Source organism: Pelodiscus sinensis, chromosome 5, assembly GCF_049634645.1.
Source record: "Pelodiscus sinensis isolate JC-2024 chromosome 5, ASM4963464v1, whole genome shotgun sequence".
In the NCBI taxonomy this organism is placed as follows: Eukaryota; Metazoa; Chordata; order Testudines; family Trionychidae; genus Pelodiscus; species Pelodiscus sinensis.
The window spans coordinates 1,379,917-1,404,865 of record NC_134715.1 but is presented as its reverse complement, the minus strand read 5'-3'; the positions used below and the strand labels follow the sequence as shown (position 1 = coordinate 1,404,865).

Sequence of the window (24,949 nt, the reverse complement as noted above, 5' to 3'; positions counted from 1 at the left end):
AAACCTTGAGCACTCCTATATTTCCAGTTTCATAACAAGCGAAGCAATAATACTGAGTATTCCCCATTCGGCCCTTGAGCTAGGAGAGAAAAACACTCACCCTGAGAGTGATTCAGACAAAGCATGCCCCGGCCTTTGGCTTAAGTTTTCAACAGTATTAAAGAGGGTTAGGCCAACATCCTCAAAGATATTAAGGGCCAGCTCTCATAACTTTATCCCATGCCTTGCAGTATCACTGGGTTTTTTCCCTAAAGCTCTTAAGAGTCTGGTGACGAAAATCTAAGTAGTACGTCTGACAGAAGTAAGTTTTGAGACTTCATGATTGCAGAGAAAAGCTTGGAAGTGTGAATTGTAAAAGCTCAAGCCTCAAAAGAGTAATAAAAAGTACCACAATTGATTATCATGAAAATCTCATTATTTGAATCTAGTCTTCTGAAATGGGGTCCTGAGTCAAGAGTTCTGAACCCATGGGACGGGCAATACCACAGACAACAATTTGCTTCTGGAATAACAGCCTTAGATAAGTGACTTAACCAAGTTCCTAGAGACAGACTGAGACTGACTTCTGTATTTTAACCATTGAGAGAGCTCTAGTGGGGGTAATAGACGGAGAAGGAAGAAAATGCAAATGAGCTCTCTCACCTTTCCTGTCTTCTGTCAACAGGTATATTTTTAGCGTGTCTTGACACTTTTAAACTTTAGGTGCTAATTTTGAAATGCATTTTAAAGGTCACATTCAACCGAGTTCTCTCTTCAGACTTTTGTGTTGTACATTTACATTTGGAGCCAAATCAGCTGCTTTGTTCTAGACTTGCATCTCCAGTGACTCCACTGGGACTGCATGTGTGTAAACAGGAGTTGGTGTGATTGCATATTTATGTGCACCCCTAGTTCCGACCAGCACATGAACACCTTTCTTTAGGGCCTATACTTATAAACTCAGACTAAGAACCTAGGCAGATGAAGATAGCGTCTGATACATTTGCATCTGTTTTCCATTCTGTTCCTTGCACTGGGCAAGTTTCTGTACTGTAGCGATGTGTGCATCAGATGTCAGCAGAGCAGAGATTATGCTCCTAAATTCAGGTTCTGCCAGGATGACTATTAAACAGCTGCTTCTCTTCACCCCCAAAATGGACGTAATAGTCAATCCCTGTGAATTGTTTACTCAACTTTATCAAAGAGTTTAGAATCCCCTGGGGTGGAAAGGGCTTTACAAATGCAAGATCAACATCATTCATGCCCAAGGTTTCTATGGGCATCCAAGTAGACCCATCAATACACTGCATGGTTGCCTTTCTGATATTAGGGTGTCAGCTCTCCATTTTGGTACATGTAGACTGATGAAGAGAGGCAGAGGAATTTGGGCTTATTTAGTCCACAGAAGAGAAGAGCGACGGGGGATTTGAGAGCAGCCTTCAACTCCCTAAAGGGGGGTTCCAAAGATGCTAGAGAGAGGCTATTCTCGGTGGCAGATGGCAGAACAAGGAGCAGTGGTCTCAAGTTGCAGTTGGGGAGATCTAGGTTGGATATTAGGAAAAACTGTTTCCCTAGGAGGGCAGTAAAGCACTGGGCAGGGTTCCCTAGGGAGGGGGTGGAATCTCCATCCCTAGAGGTGTTTCAGTCCCATCTTGACAAAGCCCTGGCTGGGATAATTGAGTTGGGGTTGGTCCTGCTTTGGGCAAGGGGCTGGATTCAATGACTCCTGAGGTCTCTTCCCACCCTAGGATTCTATGTTAAGAAGTATTCACTGACTGGAATTATCCTCTGGGGAACTCTTCACGTTCAACCCTCAGCCCACTGATTCTTTTAAATTCTCGTACTCTTGGCATGTTTTCACAGGTGGGCACCTTACCGTGCTCTTACTTGGGTGGGGCTCAGTGGTGGTGTTTAGTCAGAGTAGGCATTTGGGACGCTGTAGAGCACATGTTCGCAAAGCTTACTATGCGGCGCTGGCTGAGACTTGGATTTTCTATTCCATTCATATCTGATTTTGTTGTTGTTGTTGTTGTTGGGAAAATCGTCCTGGAACTACAAGTCTCAAACATTTGCTTCAGAAAGAATGGAATGCTGCTGCTCTGTGTTTCAAAAATGCTACACGCTCTCCGGGAGCTCCCGAATGTAGGTGGGCTGCCAAGAAGCTGGAGTGGTGAGAAGACAAACTGGCAGGAAAGTAGGCCGCCTTCCATTGCAGTAGAGTCAAATTTGTTCTTGCTGAAACAAGGTAGAGTTTGAGAAATCAGCATTTTCGGTTAGGAAGTGTGTGTCTCTATGTAGGTGATTAGTAGGTGAGTGCTCAAAGATACGTATCCTGCTCAGTGAGTTTTGTAGCCTCTGTTGCGAATGACCGGTGCGTAGCTAAAGGAACGCCAAGAGCTTCAAAGGCGAGCCTGGCAATTACCGGCCCATTCTGAGTCTGGCATCAATGTGATCTGCCCGCAAGGGCAGCTTAACCGAGAGGGATCGTTATTTTTCCTTTGGCACCCGCAGGGAGACACCAGAAGGTGCATTACAAAGCCGACTGCAGGCAAGAAAAGGAGAGAGTTGGGTTTCTGAATCCTCATCTGTCCCAGTCAAATTGTGTGTGTGCGTGTAAGTGTGTGTTTTTGTGCATGCCAAAGTGAGCGGATGAGTGCTTTCGAGTGATAGTGGATGTGTTTATGTACTTCTGTGTATGGATGTTTGTGGTATGTGTGGATGTTTTTGTGTATGTGGGAGCATTAGTGTTTGTATGTGTGTAAGCGTGTCAGTGTTTGGCAAGTTTGTGTGTGCGTACGCACTACTTGGAATTTAGAATTCTCTGTGGAACAGAGAAGGAGGCACAAGAGGAGTGTGGGGAATTGTGACTAAAGTAATTCCTGTTGTAAATATTTGCAGAAGGAGCTGTCCACCAGTGTTATATGGAGATTATTTCAACCTTTCCTCTTTCATGAAGAAAAGAATGGTGAAGTGATTGTGCTGCGTTCCTCGGGGTAAATGCTGCCCCGACTTGGCTGCAGAGGACACTTCCATAGCAACAGAGACCTTTCGGTTACTCATGGGCAGGAGTCTGGGGGTGACTGGGTGAAAGGAGGTGCTGGAATCGGCATGCCACACAAAGCTTTCCACCTTCACACCAGTTCCCACAGAGCGGTGTGTTCAATTTGCTGCACACAAAGGGTTCCTGTCACTTCTCCGGAGCAGTTGTCCAGCTGCTTCTCAGCCAGGGGAAGGAGAAAGATTCACAGAGATCTGGGTGGGCTCAGCATTCTCCCCCAGGTACATGTGGTTAATATGGACATAAGGCAAGGAATCACTTAAGGGGAAAACACATTGCAGGGATGCAGTGTGTCTTCCAAACCAAGCCTTACAAATGCAGTGACGACTTATTAATAATTTAGCTCAATACAGCCTAACTTCTTCCAATGTAGCCTACGCACAAGATTTCAGTGAATACTAACTGTGCGGGGCTCCTTCATAAAGGAGAGAGAAAAGCCTGGCGCAGAGGGTAAATGTCTTAAGCACTATGGTTTCAAATGACTGGCTAAACTAAGTCAGTAACAGATTTCTAGTAACATTCTCAAAAAGGTCACGCTGTCCTCAAACATGCTGCCCAATCCAGGCAGAGGGGCGGTCTCTTTCAGAGAGAGCAAAGAGGCTGAATTTGTGTGTTCAGTACAAAAAAGAACCCAACTGAGCTCTACCCAGCTGTTCTACAGTCACAGAAAGGTGTGTGCAGGGACCTTCTGTGCCTCTTCAACCGTAAAGCGGAAGGCAGGTCCCGTGGTTTAGGCATTTGCACAGTATCTGGGTACCTGACTGCAAATCCTTGCTTCTTCACCAACTTCCTTTCAGCTCTTTGCCTCTCAGTTCCTGGTCTGTCCTCTGGGGGTAACAGCGCTTCCCTTCCTCACTGGTGGATCCTGATGCTAAATGCATCTCAAAGGGTGTGATACTCAAATATTAAGTGATGGCAGGGGGGATACAAGTGTCTTGTGACCCATTAGCACTAACTCAGTGATGCTAAATAACAGGAAGTATTAACAGAAGCAGTGCTTGTTCCAAAAACGGATGCTTCCTTTCTTAACTCACTTCTGCTAGCCCTTCCCCTTCCCTGAATGTGGGTTGTGCCTCTGCCCTGCAAGCACCCACTATGCGGGGGAGGTTTTTCTCATGCAGATGTGAGGCTGGTTCCAATGAGGGATGGTTCAAAGCAGCAGGAATAGCTAAACAGCTCACACCTGAAGTGAAGTCCTGACAGCATTAAAACTGAGTCTGTAGGTCTCAGATCATCAGCTGGTGTAAATTGGCCTAGATCCATTGACTTCAATGGTGCTTATCTCATTTATGCCAGCAGAGCCTATGGCCTCCTCTCCCAATTTCTAATAGTTGCTGCAATTTTCCTTTTAATTTCTTTTTGGTGCAAAGCTAGGATGATATCATATGTATCTATGCATGCATTTATATTTCATCCAGCGCTTTGTTCTGCATGACATGCATACAGCATGGGCTGAAGCTATTTCTGTGATAACAACAAGCGAGTAAGCCGCCTGCCCTAGGGTGACTGTAAGTTACAGTATGTGTTTTTCATCTGAAGATCATATTTTGAAACATCATTCTTTATGACAGCCTGCACAAGCCCTGCATTGCCTGGTATCCTTTGTTACTATTTATGGCTTAATGCGAAGCTAGTCTGGGACGAACATTATCTTTATGGCTCTCAGTGTTGAAATGAGGTGGTGTGATAAAGCATTAAGGCATCGTCGCACCAAGCACAGGAATGGCAGTGCTTTGCATAAAGATGCGGAAGATATTATTGCTTACTGGTAAGCACATGCAGGAATCTGAGTGGTTCTATAGACATAATGCAAGAAAAGAATTCACTGTGGTTAATAGTAATTTCTGCATATCAGGCTACAGAATATGAAAAAGGGTTGCTATGTCACATCTCATTAGTATGCATAAAACATAAAAACATACCACGCTGAACCCCCGGAGTAGTCTTGAGCGGTCTATACGGAGCAGCTCATCAAAGGTATTTAGACGTCTAGTGCCTACCCATTTCATTGGAAATTAGGGACCTAAATACCTTTTAGCATCTGGGCCATGAATTTTGTCCTGGTGATTCGGCTTCATAATTTTGGGGGGCTTTTGAATTGTTACATGTTCCAATTTCTTGTGTCTAAGAGACTGAAAAAGAGGAGAAGGAATTAATTGTTGGTTTTCCATCTGGCAAAGGGTTAACAGCACCACAAGCTTCCCTATTAGCACTGGTATTTTTCATAGATTCATCAAAGATTTTGAGGAAAGAGGTGTTCAGCATGATGGCATTATTTAGCTGACTCAAGTTCAGGAAAAAGCTCTCACACATTTCAGAGGATTCTAATGCAACTAGGTGAAAGGCAAGTGGCATTAATTGGATATATATATATATATATATATATATATATATATATATATATACACAGAGAGAGAGAGAGAGAGAGAGAGAGAATAACGCATGTTGGAAGGAATTGTTTAAGCTACTCAATCATATTGCTAGGCTTTTAATTTACAGTAGCCACACAGGCAAAATGCCTAGATGTCATAGGGTACTGGTGGTCTGAAAAGCAAACAAAATGTTAGGATGCATAAAGAATGGGATAGAAAATAATTCTGACAATATTAAAATACCATTTTAGGGCCTTGCCAAATTTACAGTCCATTTTGGTCAATTTCATGGTCATAGGCTTTTAAACATCATAAATGTCATGGCAATGTAATTCTAGAAGTCTTGACCCAACAAATGAGTAGAGGTGAGTCTTACAATCTTGTTATAGTGGTAGTTGCAGTACTTCTGTCTTTACTTCTCTGCTGCTGCTGGCCATAGCACTGCCTTCAGAGCTGGGCAGCTGGAGAGCAGTGGCTGCTGGCTGGGAGCTAGCTCTGCAGGCAGAGCCACCACCAATAGCAGTGCAGATGTACAGATGGCATGGGATGGTATGCTCCTGCTCTTTTGTGCTGCTGCCTGCAGATCTCAGCCCTCAGTCAGCAGCTGCCACTCTCCATCCACCCAGCGCTGAAGGCAGCACAGAACAGACCAGGTTCTGAGGCCAGAAAAGGGCCACAAAGAAGTACTCCAAGGAGGCTAGACTCTAGAGTGTCTGTGGAGGAACCAGCCAAACAGAGGTCAGCAGGGCCTATAAAAGGAGCTGCAAAGTACAGCAGTAGTCAGTTGCAGCCCAAATGTGAGAAGACCAGGAGTGCGGGGCTGGCTGAGGGAACAGTAGCACCATGGAGAGCTCCGAGTGGAGCGCTGAATAATGATTATGAAGAACTGTGATAGAGCCCTGAGGTAAAGGCAGATTGATGTCTCCAGGAGGGGAAGCCCTGGCGGCACCGCTCTCTAGCAGAGTGGGGAAACAAACTGAGACACAAGAGGGACGCTAGCAGAGGGCACCAGGATGGGCCCCTGTTAGGCGTGTACCCTGGAAGGGGTTTTGTGTGACTTGGCCAAAGGGCTAAGTAGCTAAAAAGGCTGAAGTCCAGAGGCAGTTCTGGCACACAGACTTGGCCGGACAGGGGTGCTTGCAAGCAGTGAGCGCTACTCCATTACAGCTGGCAATACTGCACCCCTCCCCAAAACAGTCTTCTGACCCGTGCAATTGCCTGTTGGTAGAGGGCCCCCAATTTGGGAAAGGCCCGTCTCCCTCCATGAAATGTGCATTGTACAGGGAGAAAAGCAAACAAAAGATCAAATGTCATGGTACGCGATGCATTTTTTCATGGCTGTGAATTTAGTAGGGCCCTCGCCATTATATAAATCTTTGATACGCCCTCAGATGGAATCCTGTGCCGTTCTGGTCAGCCTATCTGCAAAAGACACATCAGCCAGGGAAGGGATTCAGCAAGGAGCAATAAAAATTATTAGAAAGCTGGAGAGTTTGCTGAATGAGGGGAGAGAAAAATGAATGAGCCTGTTGAGAGAAGAGCTGAATAGGTGAGAGAAGACAGCAGGGAGGAATACAAAATATTATTGTTCTAGACCATTTCTCGGATGTTCTTATTCTGCCTTTTATCTTAAGATAAAAACAAGGTGACATTTAATGACATAGAAAGGTAAAAAAAATTAGAATTGATTGAAAAGACTTGTTTTTCCATAACACATGATTGATCCATGAAACACAAAGATTATTCAGCTTCAGAAAAAATCCCCTCCCGTACCCAGTTAAAGATCTATATAGATAACAAGGAAATAATATGTGTTTTAATATGGTTAAATGTAAAGAATACAGGCCATATTTACATTAGAGGGGACTCTCTCCTGGGAAGCAGGGACTCTGAGAGAAATTTGGGGGGCCATAATGGATAATCAGCTGCATAAATAGGGGACTATCACATAGGAGTAGAGAGGCTAATTTTCCTGTGTATTTGGCATTGGAGTTTGGCCACTGGAGTTCTGATGCCCACAATTCAAGAAAGATGTTAGTACATTGGAGAAGGATGAAAGAAGAGCCAGAAGAATGAGTAAGGATTAGGAAACTGCCTTAAAGCATTAGTCTCTAACAGCAAAATGTAAGAGAAGGTGAGTTGATTACAGTTGAGAAGTACCTGCAATGAGGAACACAAATTTAATCATAGGCTCTTCAATTGAGGGATAACTCACAGGACATTGAAGCTAGAAAATTCCAGACTGGAACTGAGGAGTGTCTTTGTAACAGTGAGACTCATCAACCCTTCGAGCAGCTTCCTGAGGGATGTGGTGGATTCTCCATCTGATGATTTGTTAATCCAGATGGGCTGGGGCTTTTCCTAAAATCTCTGCTCTAAGAATTACTCCAGGGCAGGTCTCTGGCCTATGCTATGCAGGAGGTCAGACTAGATGATGGCAATGGTCCCTTCTGGGCTTGGTATCTTTGAATAACCATTCCCACATCTTATCCTCAGAGGTGGTAGAGTCACCATCTTTTCAAAACATTCCCAATCACTACTGCATGTCTTTTTAGAACTAGTCCTTCCATCAAACAGTAGTAGTGGCATGATGTGAGGACCAGTTGATAAAATTCTCCGGCTTGTACTATATAAGTCAGATTGTATGGTTGTAATAGTCACCACTTAGGTTAATATCTATGACTCTCTAAACCAGACTGTTTCAGAGCGCAGAACACCTCTAACTGATGGGTTTAAAGACGAAACTTCCCCTACAAGCAAGTTAATTCATAATTTCCCACTGGAGCGACGATAGCCAACTTAGTCCTGTGAGTGGGCTGCAGGAGTGGCCTCCTTCATCTCAGTGGCTACAAGATTATTCTACTCAAGATGGTCTCCTGGGATTGGATGTAGAGGGATCACATGGCTTGTGTAGTCAATTATGTGTGCAATGAGCATGCACCTCACTTCATGGTCCCTTACTTTACATGCGTGTCCCTTTAGCAATACTGGTAGGAAAAAAACGATGTGGATAGAAACCAGAGGAATCTTGTAACCCTGTGCACGCGCTATAGTAAACAAAATGTCTCGTGGGCCACACACAGTACCCTGATGGATTGCATGAGGCCAATGTGTCACTGGCTGCCCACCACTGCCCTTCTTGCACTTTCTTCTGTTGTCAGAGACTTGGTTGAATGGGCCATTGGTTCCCATTTTTTCCCAGTATAAACACTCTTGCTAGACTCAGTGCCCTTATCCAACTAGAAAGAAAAGTTGCCTTTGAAATGTCTGACGCCATCCAGCCTTATTCTATCAAAACATAAGATGAAATAGATCCGTATCATACTTTCATTTAAAATATAACAACAGCAGCAGATTATTATCTAGATCGAGGAAGTAAATGTCTGGTTTCTCAGAAGAAAATTTCTGCATGTCAGACCAGACAGAATCTGGAGTAACCAAAATAAAATAAGAACTCTAAATTGTCTCTAGGAAGAATGTTCGTCTAGTACTTTAGCTAACTTGGCAACAGAATACGAATGTATCCAGCCTTTTAGCAGGGAGATTCCCTGAAATAGCGTTGTACTTCTGTGTGACACTTCTGTGACCACTTGAACAGAATCTGGATCTAGTTACACAGTAACAAAGCATTTTGGCACCATTGTCTCTGGATGGCAATTCCTTTGTGATCTGAGTTTGTTTATTTGCAAAATCTGTGACGCATATGTGGGATCTCAGAGGTGAAATTGAAAAATGATCTTTGATGTTTGCATCCTGAGGTCCTAAGACAAATAGCTTTTCTGATTTTCTTTTTGTTTCCACATGTGATGGCTTGTGCATGAAATACTATGTCTTTTTGTGTGCATTTTGGTACAATTACATATGCTCAGGAATACGGGACAATGAAAACTCTTCTGGGTTTATATCAGCTTCTTGTGGAGAGTAGTCCAGAGTAGCTTTCCATACACAAAGCAACAGTCTTTATTTTCCAGTATGGGTGCACCTTTTGCATTGATGTTTACAAAGGAATGCTAGAGAGAAGGTCTTAAAAATAATATTATGCTAAAATGGTTTGTAATGCTACATGTACCTGATAGCGAATCCTGTCTCCGAGGTTTTGCTGTCCCACATGATAAAGATGAATTTAAAGTGTACATTTATAAATCCAACTGGATTTATAGAGACAGCCAATGTATAACAGCCCTGGCTCTAGTCCCCAGAAAATGAGTAATATAGACTATGTTAGAGGGAGAATTGAAAAGAAACAACATACTGTTATATAAAGTATTGTTCTAAGGCTATGTTATTGGGAATAGTTATTATACAACTGGGCCAAATCCAAATTTTGCATCTGGACACCTTTACTTTTTTGGAGAAGACGGGCACGATTGGGGGGGTGGGGGTGGTCAAGATCCATATTCAGACTTTTCCCCTTGGGCCATCACTAATGGTATTCTCTCAAAAGTCCAGTTGTCCATACACCAGTGGGTCACAAGGAAATCCAAGATGAATATATTCCACTTACAGTATTGATCACTGTTACCCACTCACTGAAAATCTAAATGCCGGTGCCGTTCTAAAGTTGTACTGAAAATAACTCCCCTTCCTGCTCTTAGCCTGAATTCTGAGTGTGTTTTTTGTACCCAAGGCCTGGATGCTTGCATTGAAATGTGACATTTACACTAGCTTTTGTGAATGTTGCTTTAATTAGTTCTGTTTCCATGGGACCCTAAGGAGAGTGATGTGGCTAACAGGCAAGGACAATATTCACAGAAGAAATGAGGTAATTTTTGTGGGTATTTGCATAGCTTTTTTCCATAGAGAAACTGATTTTGTTTGATGGTTGTTTTTTTTAAATCACAAATGTTTATCTTGACCTCAGTTAAAGATTCTGGTATGTTGTTTTTACCCCTGCTCCCTCTCCAAAATATAAATAAAAGAACTTGACACAAGAGGGATAAAATCTTTATCAGTCTGCTTAGGTGCACATTGCTCGCTCTATAGATGCTTTAACCTTCGCTTGTAAACATACTAAAAAGAAAATCAAGTTCCTTTGATTTCAGCTTCAATCACAATAAGCGATTCCTTAATAAACATCAACAGGAGAGTTGCTGAATGTACCAAACCTCTGATGAATCTGACAGCTGGGTGGGTTATATGAAATAAAAGTGGCTCCGCTCTCCTTCCTAGTCACTTAATGTTTTAAAACACTTTTTAGTGCTAGGTACCTAAGTAAAGTTGTAGGGGGTCGTTCCCTTCCTCCTCTGCAAGTAGTAGCATTTTCTCTAGTCATAGATGGGAGCTGCTGCTTGTTTGAGCCCACGAAAGGGCAGTATGATTGATAGGCCTTTTACAAATTCACTTTTGCACAGGAGTATCTGGTACATTTGGGCTAAATGTCAGGGGAAAGGAAAAATACGAGCTGAAACTAGCAGATGCCTGATCCTAAGGACAATAAACTTCATTTGCTGAGGAGCCTGGCAAAAAAGAAAACAAAATTGATTTTTTGTGTGTATCAATACCAGCTAACTCCCATGGTGTTTCTAAGGTAACTGGTGGTAACTGTGACAACACTTTTCCATGAGCATTTCATGTAAAAGGAGTCCACTTATTGATGAGCCAGTGTTAAAGGCTGCATTCTTTTTGTGTGACACCTCTGGATTGTGTCTGTATCATACTCTGACTTAGACACGAGTCCAGTCTAACTAGAGTCCCGGGATCTCTCAGGAAAAAGGAGGAGGAGGGACTCTGTATAGACGCAACCAGACTGACAGCTATGGCCCTAAACCAGCCACTCAAGTGGGTAAGAAAATATTATATGTCCACTGAGTGTTGATTTTTGAGCTGAAATTCAAACACCAAAATATTTCACCTCACAACCAGGACATTTTGTTCAGAAATTCTATGCTGTGTCTCTCACTCCCATTCGCCCATGAGGGCTGGGATTCTTAGTCTGTCCACATCTCCTATGAAACACGACCGTCTCCCCTCATGGTGAAAGGAGGCAGTTATAGTAAGGGAGTCCCTTCCTGCTATGCATCCTGGGAAAGGTAGTTTGGTCAGGAAACCTGACCCACAGAGGCTGTGGATGAAGGAGGGATTGGAACTACAGCTTCCACAAGGCATTTCCCAATTGAAATATTTTGTGTCTTCACTTAAATGGTTTGTTTAAAAAAAACACAACTTTTTCTCATGGAAAAGAGGCACTTTTCATTACTTTTTTCACTCCAGAAATTAGTCAAAACCCCAATGTTCTGTCAAAAGTCATTTAAATGGATCATTTTCAGCCACCTCTATCCACCACCTGGGTGGGTGGCAAAAGGAAAGAAAGATGGAGGACATACTCTGGAGTAGACCCTCCTATCCTGCCCCAAGCCTGCCTAATCCCTGCTAACAGGGTTTCCTTATGGCCCCAAATTCCGGGGCACCAGTTCAACATCCGAAGGCAGATGCCAAACTCCAGTGTTTTCATTGTGTGATTAGCAGTCTGGGCACCTACCAAAAACATTTTCCACCTCGGGTGAGAAAATCCCTATGGTTGGTCCTTCCTGCCATCCCCATACAGATGTGCTTGTTGCCACCACAAAATGGAGTGAAGAAGTCATGCATGACTTCTGTACGCAAGAGGTACTGGGATGCCGGATTTCAGTGCCCTGCCACACACCCCAATGCCCACTGAAGTGAAGGGGTGATCGACACCAGAAGGAGCCGTGCAGAAAACATCTAATTTGATGTAAATATATAGAAAGCCAGCCTGAGATGTTGGCTCTAATTTAATTACTTTGACGATAAATTGCTTCATTTTGAGTCCTTTTCAATGCTTTCCGTCCCTGCGTCTGACATTTCCTATTGTCATGCAAGGAGTTATTCACTAGAGATGTGCCATTTAGGTAGTCGGTGAACAGCATGAGATGATACTGCAGCAAAACTCCAGCTGCGGGGTTCTCCGGAGCAGAGTAGCATGTGGCACGCCTTGCCACTTTGTCAGCTAGACAAATGTGCAGAAGGAGAGAGTTAAGCATCCTCAGAGAGAGTCATATAGAAAACACCATGGTTCCAAAGGGAGCATTTCTGTCCAGGATGAGGATCGCTCCAAGGCGACGGTGTACCAGGGCCACAAGCACTTCATGAAACCAGCACCTCGCACAGAAGGAAGGAGAGCTACAGAATGTCATCTGGTAACCGTAGGGAGGGAGAGTTGTTTGTCATAAATGGGACAACTGCCCGTTCAGCTGGAATACCCCAGTGCTAAACCTTTGTAGGTGTGCATCTGATTGGCAGGAGACATAGGGCTTGGGCCCTGCAGTGACAAGTATGGCACAACACCAGAGTGTGAGCTAGCTAGCTAGTCATCTCTAAGTCCCACCATAACCTTAGAAGAGGCCTACTGAGCATGCTCAGCAAAGAATTTTCATCCCATAATTCTAGGCCACTCATGACGCCAACCTTGGAATGTGTTCAGGGCTTTCCCCAGGGAAAGGTTCATTTGGGTCTGGGGGGCACCGCACCAGCCTCCCCTCTTGTTCCATAGGTGTGCACTCCCCACACCCCAAAAGGAGGCCGACCAGGTACAGCTGTTTCCAGAAGAGGCCTTGGCAGCAGGCCAGTCCCAACACATCACGGCTTCAGTGCAGACCAGGCCAGTCCAGTTCTGTTTTGAAATCCACAAACCCATTTCCAGTCAGCGAATGTGTTTGATGATGATGATGAGTCTAAATGAGATTTAGTGAAACATTTAGATTGTTTTTTTTTTTTTTAAGTCAATAAAAACGTTGCTGGAGCTGACATGGAAAACAGAAAATGTGGACGGTGTCAACATTTTTTCCTGAAAATGTGAGAATGGGGGAATTAAAGTCTTTTCGCCAGAGAAGATATAGTACATTGAATGTTTTATAATACAAACTGATTTTTGACCTCAGTGTTTAGCCATTATTTCCTTGGTCAGTGAAATGAGCCTTTTATTACAGTGAGAAATGGGATGTTTTCATTAATGGGTGAGTGGAAAGGAAAACACCTAAGAGGTTTTCCTCACAGATTTCAAAATCAAATCACCAGGCAGAGGCCAGCTTGGTGCTCTGTAGCATCATATAAGAGCAGTTGTGTGTGTAAATAAAGGCTTGGAATAAAAACCGTGGCCTGGTGCATACTGGGAATCTGCCCCTGCCTAACTGTGCATGCAACTAGTTCTATTGCCTTGGTCTGGATAATGCATGTGCCCAGAGTTATGCATATGCAGAAAACTTTGCAGAATCTGGGCTTTGTTTGAAAATCTTCTTTAGCCAGAGGATGCAAGCAGACAAATGTTAGATAACCTGGTTGTTTTCTTTAATATTGATGCTGTTTGATTGTAGCAAACCCACAAAAGATGAAACCCATGTTCTGCTTGAAAGAAAACAGGTTGGGCATGTCTGTAAAGCTTGTGAGTTTGGTTAGTTACTTCAGCATTAGAAGTCTTTGCATATGGCTGTTGCTAAAGCCGTGGCTATGTGAGTATTTGACACACTCTGAAGAATCTTTAGGGTTCAGGCTGAAAAGCTTGGGACTAATAATTTCCAATAGCCTAGCAGTTCCAGATGATCGATTCTTTTTGACATAGAAGAAGTTCATTCCAAACTATTTTAATTCGAGGGATCTCTTTAGAACCAAAATTAAAAGCCAGGGACGAGCACTGTGCCGTTTATGATGTTTAATACCAAGTTTTTATGGTGTCAAAGCCATTACAGTATCACAACTGTGTTAATGCTTTATGTTTCATTGGAGACTTCCTGGAGGACGTTTCAGGCTGCAAGTGGCTGACACCTATAGATTTTTTATTACGCCCCAACTCTTTGCTTCACAGACTTGAAAAAGCCAATCCAACCCCTCAGAGGAAAACTGGGACTCCAGCACACAAAGGTCTGGTTTTATATAAACAAATTGAAGTTACTGAGCACAATTTAAAGCATCCACTAGGAATAAACACAGGCCGGTAGGCAACTAAGTCACTGATTGCTAACAGTTGCAAGCCCTGTATAGTGCAGCGTGCTTGGAATATATGCTCAAAAGGCAGCTGTTAATTTGGACGTGGTAGGCAGTGTTGTTGCAACCATATTGGTCCCAGGATGCTAAAGAGACAAGGTGGGCGAGGTAAAATCTTTTATTCAAGCCATTTTGTTGAGAAGAGACAGCTCTGTGTATGGTCCACATCATGTTGCTCTCCCCAACAGAAGTTGGTCCATTTGGCATCTGTTCAGTTTCAAAGAGTGATTCCAAAGTAGTTCCAGGCACCACTCCTGTTTCTGGAGCCCCCTGCCAGTTTCTGTAGCTGCTCACTACATTTTGCTTGTGGTTTGGAACGCCTGGCCATGGGAAAGAGCCGTCGCAGCACTAGGGGAAAGGGACTACTCACCGGAAATGACGGTCCAGTGCAGCAAGTCCATAACTGAGCAGAAGACCCGGACATAAGAACTGTTGCACTGATCCAGTGCGGGGCTGACGCAAACCAGTATCCTCATTTCAATGCCGGCTGGCACCCGCCTGGGAAGGTGTCACTAAGTCCCCCTGCAGATGAGGGGGAAGTCAACAGGGCATTTCTCCCCACTCCTGCCCTCTCAGTCAGTGACTGGCTGATGCCCTGCAGCATTGGGGTTTATGGGTACATTTTTCGAAAGTGGCTAAGAGATGAGAGAGGAAGGGAGTCTCCGAATCCAGCGAGCTTGGGAGGGGGCCACGTACACTAGCCAGGAGTGAAAATGCAGGAGAAAGGAGCAGGCCTAGAGCTGCAAAGGCAGATGCTTCGCGATCTTTGATCAGGCCAGAGGGAGGCACCACTCTCTGCTTGGGAGTGAGGTGCCTCCAGCTGATGGGTGCTTTCTCGGGCACATACAGAACGAGACACCAATGGAGTTGTAGCCAGTAGTCTAGCTGGCGGGACACGTGTTCAAATACCCGCTGCAGAGAGCTTGAACTTAGGGGTCCCACAGCCGGGTGGGTTCCCCGACCCCTGAGAGGGATGTACACCTCTGTGGGGCTTTACCCCTGGGGCACCTGGGGCAAGCCTAGGGGATCAGGGCCTGCGGGTGAGCGAAGCAGAGTGCATTCTTTGAGAATACCCCTCCGAGGCAGCGGGGGTCTGCCAGGCACGTGGGCTGTGGTGGAAAGACAGGCCCTGGCAGGGTTACGGAGCAGCTCAGAGTGGTTTTGAGAGTCACTGGCACCTGAATGTTGGACTTGGACACCTAATCAGGAAGTTTGGTGCCTAAGTACTGGTGTGGATCTAGCCCCAGAAACCCAATTCCCACTGACTTTCTTTGCAGCCTTACTACCAAAGCTCCAGAGTTGTCTTTGGAAACAGGCCTCCGGGGCTTTCAAGAGTAGACTAGAACTCTAGGGCGTCATCCTAGCTGATAAAATGATGGCTGCTCACTTTTCAGTAGAAATGTCTAATAGAGAGACAGATGTGTGTCCTTATTTCCTTCACTAGGGTCATCTTGTGTGCTCCCAGGAAGAGTTGTAGCTTAAAACAAACATACAAAACCCGCACCCTAAAGAGACAGTGTTTTAAAGTTGACATTGTCCCTTTAAGTCTGACAAGCAATTGCAGTGAGAAATCATGTGAGCCTGACCCTAAAGCACTTGCCCAATTGCCCAGTGTTGATACAGAGGCACAGTATTTTATGAATATGCCATAAGCATCATGCATTTCAAAAATATACTTGTATCACTTGTGAGGAAGACAAGGAGCACAAATTCTGCCCTCATTTACAATGGGGCAAGCACAGTAATATTCACCCCGTTGACATTATAATAGGAAAGGTTTTTTTTCTTTCAAATAAATCTGTTGGTAGTGAAGCTGTTCCCTGAGTGAAAGTGTTGGCTGGCCTTAGCAAATAGGTGTAAAGAAATAGCAGTATCGGTATATACTGCTGCAAAGGGAAATGAGTTGGAATAAAAGCACCTGCTTCAGATGCATAACCTCAGGGCTCTATAAAACCCCTAGGGAGCTTGGCTGAATTGCTAAGTAGCAATGCCTTGTTTGGAGCTCTGATTACTCGCAGAAGCCAATACTTATGGGAGTAATGCCATGGGGCCTGTCCATTGGGGCTCTCGTTTCTGGCTCTGCAACTCTCAGGGCACGTAATAAGAAAGGTGCTAATGACACAAAGTGTGTGGGAAAAATAAATCCAGGGCCCTGGGCTACAAGCAGCCTCCTGTTCAGTTCACTCAGCGTTTCACACCTTTCCTCATTGCTTCACAGAAGAAGAAACTCATAAGAGCCCCCTTGAGAATCCTGCCTAGTAGAAGCCTCCAGACTCATCCACGTTAAGGTCAAAAGAGATCTAGTCGGACTCACCAGCCCGAGAGTGTCACCAAGTGGTTCGCGAATCCAGTTAGAGCTTGTCTGCTAGGGAGACATCCAGTTTAACTGAAAGACATAGAGTAATGGAGACTCCACTATAACTTGAGGTCAACTGGGCCAGAGGGCAGTTCCTTCCCCCAACACTTTGTGCCTCATTTCTTTTGTGAATGTTGGGGAACTTGCCAGTGTCTCTGTGTAACAGACATTCAGAGCTTCAATTAGAGGTGTATCAAAGGCCTGACCCAGTCAGACAGGCGAAGCCTTCCTATTGACATCAGACTGCTCTGGATCACAGGCCCCGGTGTGAAAAGAGGCAGTGACCTTGAGAGATGAAGAACCCGCTTCTCTTCATTTCCTGGCATGGTGTCAAGTGTCCTGCCTCTGAGCAATGGCTTTGGCAGCCAGTAAAGAACTCATGTTCTTGGCCAGGTGGCAGGGCAACTTCCTCCAAAATGCAGGCCTCCCCCCATCCTACCCCCCCGCCAGCTGATAGGAGCTAAGCAGAATTCTCCTTTTCCTGTAGCCACAATTGCAGGGTTGAGCAATGATGCACTTTTAGTGCCTGGAGAACTTTGTGAACCGAAAGATAAAGCTTTTCATTCTTCTCGCCTTCTGGAGGCTCTCCCATCGACAGAGCCAGCCCCAAGCTGAGAATAGCCTGGTAATTAAATGGTTCCGAGGCAGCTGACTAAAAACATGAAAGGCCTTTGGGATTTCAGTTCAAAACACTCCAAAAAGCAATCTAGCCACTTCATACATGGAAGGAAGCGGGTTGGCACTAAATTATTTAGAAATTGTTAGTTTCTTGTGCTTCGTCAACAAACCTTATTAATTTTTAATATGATAAAAACGGTGGAACAAAACTAATAAGGTTGGTTTTGCTGGTGACATGCAATGAAGAGCCTGCACCTTTTGTCTTTCAAAGGGAACGCATGCATTCAGCACAGTTTGTTTTGAAACGTAATGGAAAGAGGATAATGAATTTTCATAGGGTTAGCCTAAGCAGCCAGTAAACAGTAAAGCTCATGAGTGCAAAAGCAGTACTCTTAGGGCTTAGTCCTTCCAACATTGACACATGAGAGTAAGTTTGCATACAAGAGGACTCGCAGTGACCTCAGTTAGCTAACTGCGGTTTAACTTGAGTTAAGTTCAACCACAGGCCTCTTTATAGGCTTGAGCTGCTAACCTGAGTAAAATGTCAATAGCTGCTGTGCTATTTGAAACTGGGTGAGTTAACCCAAGTTAAGGACATATCCTCTGTGCAGTGAAGATGCCCTCTAAGGATGTATGGAACTGGAGCCTTGGAATGGTGGTGTCCTTTGGAAAAATTGACAGCAAAATAGGTTATGGGAGACTAAACCATCTGTATTTTAATTCCTGATCACCCCGCAAAACCACTCCCCAAAATTATCAGCCCTAGGCCTAGTAATCAGGATAGAGCCAGTCACCCTGGACCTAGAACCTGAGAGGTTCCTGAAATTGTTCCCAAGCCTGGGAAAGCTACGGGAGGAACACCACATTAAACTCTTACCAAGCACAAACCAATTTGCTTGGTCCCACACCAGAAAAGTCCCCCTTCCTTTTCTACTCCGAATGAAAGCAGAGCGTAGCTGCATGGAGCCGAGGGGTGTCATGTCCAGCACCCCCACCCCAGGAGAATGGGGTGCAGGCAGGGATGTGGTCCCAAAGCCAATCGCTAAGGTTAGGATCCACGGAGACCTTGCCAAGCGCAATGAAAGTGATGCTTGCACCTTTGTGCGGACTGGAGCAAAATTCTTTTCAGAATTGAAAGCTCGGTCTGAAGTCTGGCAGATACCGCTTGCTGCGGAGTCGGCACTACTGACGACTTTCCTCAGCCCATCTGGAAGTTCTGTTTCAACCCATTTGCCGTATCACCAGCGTTTGAAAATCCCACTAGATGCCACTCTGCCTCTTTAGGCATCTAAATAACTCGAAAAATCTGGTGCCCTTCATCCCTACACTGTTGTCAATTATAACCACCCCAGCTGATACCCGCTAATTGGCTGTTCCATAGTGCGGAGCAGGTACCTGAAAAGGCTATAGGACTGAAATTCTCTGGAAAGGGCAGGCCAATGGCTTTGGTAACAAAACCTGAAATGAAATAAGGTTCATAGTGTCTCAGGCGTCACTGTTGTCCTGTTGTATGTCTCTAGTGGGCTCTCATTTGGTATCACCAACATGTCTGTCCTTGGGAAACCGGGCAGCCACTTATGAATCCCACAGAACTCTGCCGTAGGCTGGGTCATGTCTCAGGTGAGTGGCAGGACCTGCTGTGCGTGGTAGTTACGGGGCTTGAAAGTATCCAGGCAGAAGGTGCATCTGCAGCTTGGTTCTCTTGGTGTGCGTGTGTATGGCTTCATCTTCTGTGGCTTGCATTGCTTCCCATTCGTTGCCACCTCCTGTGTCCAGCTGCCGTGTCATACACTAGGCCTCCAGGGCAAGCAGGTGCAAACTGATTTTCACAACCCAATATGGGCCCAGGCTGCAAATCTGGATAACAAGTAGGTGGCTTGCTGCATGACAGAGCTTCTTTGGTTTGGTTAGTGTGGAAGTGGTGACTTTCTGGCCTGCACTCTTCTCACTGTTGCATTCTTGTATTGATTTACTGCCTCCCCTTCTGCTTCTTGCAGCTGCAGAAACAGCCTCCCATTTGCATGCAATATTTAGTGTACTGTAAAAATATATAGCCCAGTGGTTAAAGAGCTGAAAGGGAGGGGAAATCAGGTCAGCTGTAATGCCATGGAACTTCTAGGGTCATGTGTCAAAACCCAGCAACCACTGCAGGATCATAGCACTGAATTCTACAGCATCCAGATTACATCCAGATTTTCAAAGAGCTTAGCATCCACAACTGTGTCATTCAGAGCTTAGTTCTCTGCTAGGCATCTAAATGACCAATGCAAATCTGGCCATTCTCTATGATATTATAAGGGGTAAGTATCACTGTGCCTCTACTAGGTTCATCTGTCTAAATATCATTCCGAACGGTGTGTTCAAATGCTGAGGGCACATGGCTTGTTTCTTTTCATGCCAACAGATGTTTTTTACCTGGCTTTGAGACCACAAATGTATGGCTATCTATCTAGTGACAATGGCTAATAAAAAAAACAGTCGAACCTGGCTGGGTTTTTCCCCCATGTAGGAAAATATGATTTATACGTGTAAGCGCCTGAGTTGAATAGACTGACTAGCGCACCCCAGTGAGAGGCTCACAGCATGCCAACCCAGTAAAAGCAATGGGGCAACAAGAGTGTAAATGAGGACAGAATTTGGCTCCTAGTGAGCTGGGTACAGAACAGTGATTTTACTTTCCCGTTTTATTTATGTACTGGTAACTATAACCTCGTCTGGTGGGACTGTGTGTATGGTGTTTGTGTGTGTGAGTTAGGGCATATGCAACTGTTGTATTCTAAGTAAATGCGGCGAGCTGCCTTTTCCCCTATAAAAGTTCTCGTGTGCTTTGTTTAAGCATATCACATAGACATACAACAGTGTTCCATTTACTGACCCAAGCGAATGCAAAACACCATTCACATGGGACAAGTGAACACTAGTGGCTGGAGAACTTGAACAGGGAATGGGTTTTCTTACAGAGGTTCTAGATACGGGCCCATTTAAAATGTCTCACAGCAATTGTTCCAAGCAAACCACATCTCAGTTTCTGAAGCGAGGAAGTATTCAGATGTGAATTGTTTTATTATTATACAGTATTAATGGGAAAAATCAGCTAAAATAGGATTACTTTAAGAGCCCAACGCCGATCACTGGGAAATGTTTCACACAGTCCATACTAACTTGGGTCCTGAACGTGTCTCATAATGGTTGATGAGGGAAAAGGCAATGCAGATGTTATCTGCTGGGTCTTTGCTAGAGGGCTCACATGCTGCTTAAAGGGACTCTACACACTTGCCCTATGCCACTTGATTAAATCTGCATAGGAGGATACAGTGGCACATGGGAGCCCTTTCCAGCACTTCGGCAGGCGTTGGGTCACCCACTTCAAAAGGCAGTTGTTATATGTGCTCCATGGATGGTCACTGATTCACTCATCCCCGCTGAACCTTCCCATTGGCTGCACAAACCAAGCAAGCAAGTCTGGGCCACAGATGTTGGCTCAGAGGATTAATCATTCTGTTTGCTTCTTTGAGGGCTCACCACCACCAACCACATGAGCGGGCCAAATTCAGGAGGCACATGATGCCAAAGTAAATGTGATTCCCCTACAGGACTGAGGAAAAAGAGAGGGGGAACAACCACTCCTAGTCTGGCTCGTAGCTAAAGGGCTTTAGACGATCTGTTTAGCTCTCGGGCATTTACTTTAACCCTTTTATTTGCCATGTCATGTCCCTGCCTGGTAGGTGTTGGTAGCAGCATCTGTTTCAAGCACAATGTTCCCACTCCCACAGGGCTGCTTGCAGTTGTCCTTGATGACAGGACAGCTACTGCAGCTTGAACTGAGGCTTCCTTTCCTGAAGGACCACGCTCCCATCCCTGCTGAAAATCCCACACCGAATCCTGCCCCGTCACCCAGCTTTAGCAAGGAGTGCGCTGGACAAACCTACTGCAATTCATCAGTGGAGTTTTTTTAAACTTGTTCCGAAAGCCTTGCATGGGAGGAATATTAATGGCAAATTCGTATGTTTGCATTTTCCCTAAAATATTATTAAATGTCCCCTGGCATTAAATATTGATGGTGTGTGGCGTGTTCTTTGCCACTAGAAATTGATTGTGCCAATTAGCTGCTCGAAATCTCCCTTTAGCTTTGCATAAACTCAGTCTAACACCATACAAATCTTCCTTCATTATCCGTATGGAACTGGGCGGCTTTGGTGACATTAGCACATGCCAGTTACATACCCTCTCTGTTGGGGAGAATGGGCAAGCGAGACCTAATAATGCCACTATGGGCTATACCTACCCATCTGCAGCCCATTAGCACTTTATTATTGCTACGGACTAGTGCATACTTACCCCTTAATTAAAATACCTATCTCATTCTTCATTTCACACCTAGCCACCATTATCCGGAATGGAAAAGTTATAAGCTGAAGAATGCCCCACAATTCCCCATCATGAACGTGGCTTATTTGTGGACAGTAAACGACTGGCACGTCTTTTGATTCAGACCATTCCATTCTGAGGCCAATCTCATTAGCCTCATCTAGTACAGATGCAAATGTCCCGACACACATACCCCACCGTTTATGATCACTGTCATGCCTGGCGGGGCTTTCAAGGGGTTCTGGCTCGCATGCAGTTTTGCTCAAAGGAAGGGATCTAATAGGCAGGCTGATGCTGGGAGATCTTTGCATAGGTTTTTATAGCTGCTTTGTCTGACACACTGTAACAGTGCAGTGCTGTGAACAGAGCAGTCTATCGCTAAATACATCCCTGCTCTTCCTTGCTGCCTATCCAGACATTTTTTAAATGCGATCTCTTTGACAAGTATGTGTTCTCCTTCTTCTCTAATCACAGATGCACTTTTCTATCCTTTTCTTTCTCATTAGCTGGAGTCCATTGCGCAAACTGAAGAGAGGTACAGTAACATCACGGAAAGGACTTGGCCGTAGAGACCATTCCTCTGTAAAGGTCAGTTTTCTGTGCTTTCCATTTCCCAAGATGCAATACTGCTGCTTTTGTTAAGGAAGTAAAGTGCGTCCCATTTGATTTGCTTATCTGGCAGACTTCAAAGAAACAAAGCAAAACCATGGGGGGAAAATTGCACTTGACTACAACAACAACTTATGCTTGCTATCTGCAACCATTTCCGATCGAAAACCTGCCCAAGCTCACAGACATTTATTTCAATCAATAGACACAGTTGCAAGCTGGGCATTAAACCTGAGAGAACAAAGATTCAAGGAATTTCCCCTCTATTGAGGTAGAAGCTCTTAGACTCAAGCCACAGCTTCTATACCCATCCATTCAAACTTTATATTCTGAGTTCAGTGTGAAATAAATGCAAGCTCAACCCTGGTTTAGCTCTCTCAGCCTCTGCAGGCTACTCTGTACAAAATGAACAACAAAAGACCCAAGAGCAAGGCAAAAGAGACAGAAGGAGGTTGACTAGAGGTCCCATTGCCCTCCACTCTGTGCTTAGTCTACAGTTAAGAATTAGATCGACCTAGTTTAGTCCCTCAGGGTGTGAAAAATGTCACTCCCTGGGCAATGTCGTGTAATCAGGTTGACCTACCCCCGCATGTAGAGGCAGACAGGCCAAGGGAAGAATTCTTCCGTTCGACTAGTTACCACCTCTCCCAGAAGTGAAAATCCGCTTCAGTCCATGTAGGAAGCAGTTAGGCTATGGTACGAAAGGGGTATGGCTGCAGCGCCGTTGTCATGGCTGTAATGTGCGCATGGACTCAGATGCAAAAGATGCACCACCCCAGAACCAAAAGAAGTCAATGGGATTATGTGCCTGGGTAAAGTCAGTCAAGGGCCCAAGCCTTTGTAATATCAGGTCCTCGGTTTGCAAAAAGTCTGGCTGTATAGTCTTTGAAGAGTTCATGATACCAGTGTGGCTGTCCCCCGGAGCTGACCTTTCTAAACCCTATATCAAATGGACATGTTTAGTCAGATTCCTTTGAAATTTGGTGTGTCTCAGTGGGGTACAGAGTTAGGCTAGCAACCCACATTTGGAGCCGTTTGAGCATGGGGTGTGAAGCCCTGAAAAACGTAGCAGTTGTAAAGACAGTTTCCAGCGGGCTTGCGTGTTTCTGTGCAGCACTAGAGATGAAACTGTTGATGTGGATCAAAATGGTCTTAATCTGTCATGTTTTATTAAAAGTTGTGCATGGCTCCCACTGAATCTTTGGAGGCCCAAACTGAGCATCTCATCACAGTGCAAATGTGTCCCATTCAGTGCGGGGTGAGTGTGCCAGTGCTTACATAGCCAAAGCCGATATATTCTCCCCTATCTGCTGGGCTGAGTGCCACAATAGCCTAAGGCAGCGTATTTGCTCTGTTAGCAGGGCAGTAATGCCTAATGGCCCAAAGTCAATAGCTTCAGCCCGGCTGGGGAAGGGAGTCACCATGAATGAAAAGGGGAAGGGTTGGCAGCATGAGTAAGAGAGCACAGGCCCTGACCCATCCCAGCAGTCTGGTAATGGCAGGAGAATGTGCCACTGAGTCAGCAGAAGGTCTCTAGCCTGTGGTTCACTAACTGGTCCACTAGCTAATTCCCCTGGGCCACTGCTGTGGGGAGGGCATCTCCGCTGTCCCCGAGGTTCCTGATCTGTGTTGCCGCTAATGATTCCAGATTCCGTGGGAGCCTCTGTGGATATCCTGGCATCTGCCTGGGTTGTGGCATCTTGGGCTCCCATGGCTTTGGGATTTGGCTATTCCTTGGCTAGAGCCTGCAATGAATGTCCTTCCCCATGGGTGGTCAACCCCAACTGAGCTGAGCTGCTCCCTTTTATACAAGAGCATTTGGAGCGCACCCAGTAGTGTTGAGGGGGTGTGCCTTCCTCAGCCCAGAAGGGTTAACCCTTCCAGGTCCGGAGGCTGGGGGGGAGAGAGCACCCTGTCACAAATAGTATTTAGGAAAATGTGTATTTTGAAACTGTGCATGCACCAATACAGAAAACACACACACACACACACACACACACACACACACACACACACACACACACACACATTTCCATTCTCACCATTTTATCTGCTTTACATCTTAGCACACATAAGCGCTCTAAAATTCAAACCGTTAACTGAATTGCTTTGAAATTTGGTGTACCTCCTGGGGAACAGAGGTAGCATTAATGATGCAAATTTGGGGTTATCAGTCAACTGAAGGGCTCCTGAGTTCCCCCTAACTCAAATGCTTTCCTTCTACTGCTTTGTACCGTTATCAGCGATTTAATAATATATAGATGATTCACAGACCCCTTGATAGGTGTCAGCTCACCTTTCAATCAACATAACTAAGGGTAAATTACTCACAAGCCCAGACCTCAGACATGGGTGCCCCTTCGAGTTTTGGGAGCTGTCAGCAGAGTATTTGGGGGTAAAATAATTAGACGCGAATGCTTCCTGGGAGGGGCAGGTTTAAAGGGCTGCAGTGTAGGGAGGGGCTCATAGAAAGGAGGATGAGGCATGGTCCCTCACAGCTCTGCCAGTGCCCTGGTCCTCCTGAGCCTCTCTTTTCCCCCTTTTGGTCCTTAAACGGTATCCTCTAGAATTCCATAGATGAGAATGAATGGC

General features: G+C 45.0%; 1 long non-coding RNA gene across 3 annotated transcripts in view; it reads left to right on the top strand.

The window, feature by feature from the left end:
• Positions 1 to 24,949, top strand: part of LOC112546584 (uncharacterized) — a 392,852-nt gene that overhangs the window by 188,531 nt on the left and 179,372 nt on the right. For 2 of the 3 annotated variants that reach the window (XR_012903931.1, XR_003090320.2), the window contains exon 3: positions 22,255 to 22,336. This is a non-coding gene — a long non-coding RNA (uncharacterized LOC112546584). Of the gene's footprint in view, positions 1 to 22,254; positions 24,331 to 24,949 lie in introns of those variants that run through there. The other variant, XR_012903930.1, reaches the window with a different exon arrangement.